This window comes from Dipodomys ordii, unplaced genomic scaffold (assembly GCF_000151885.1).
Source record: "Dipodomys ordii isolate 6190 unplaced genomic scaffold, Dord_2.0 Scaffold17, whole genome shotgun sequence".
NCBI lineage: Eukaryota > Metazoa > Chordata > Mammalia > Rodentia > Heteromyidae > Dipodomys > Dipodomys ordii.
In genome coordinates, this window is record NW_012267233.1 from 5,629,668 (window position 1) to 5,629,939 (window position 272).

Genomic DNA, 272 nt, shown 5'->3' on the forward strand with positions numbered 1-272 from the left:
GTTTTTTTCCTTCCCCTCCACAAATTATACCAACATCAAATAGAGTGAGAACAGGCGTTATATCATGGGGGAGGGACATACAAAGCAACAAAGAAATTATCTTATAAATGTATTAAAAACAATAGCAAGAAAGAAAATTTGAATCCTTATTTTGGGGTTCATTTCACTTAACATCAACTTATCTGACCATTTCTGCTTGTCTCAGAAATATACTAGTAATTGCAAATAAGAGAAACCATGGGACATATGTTTCTTTGGGCCTGGCTTACTTC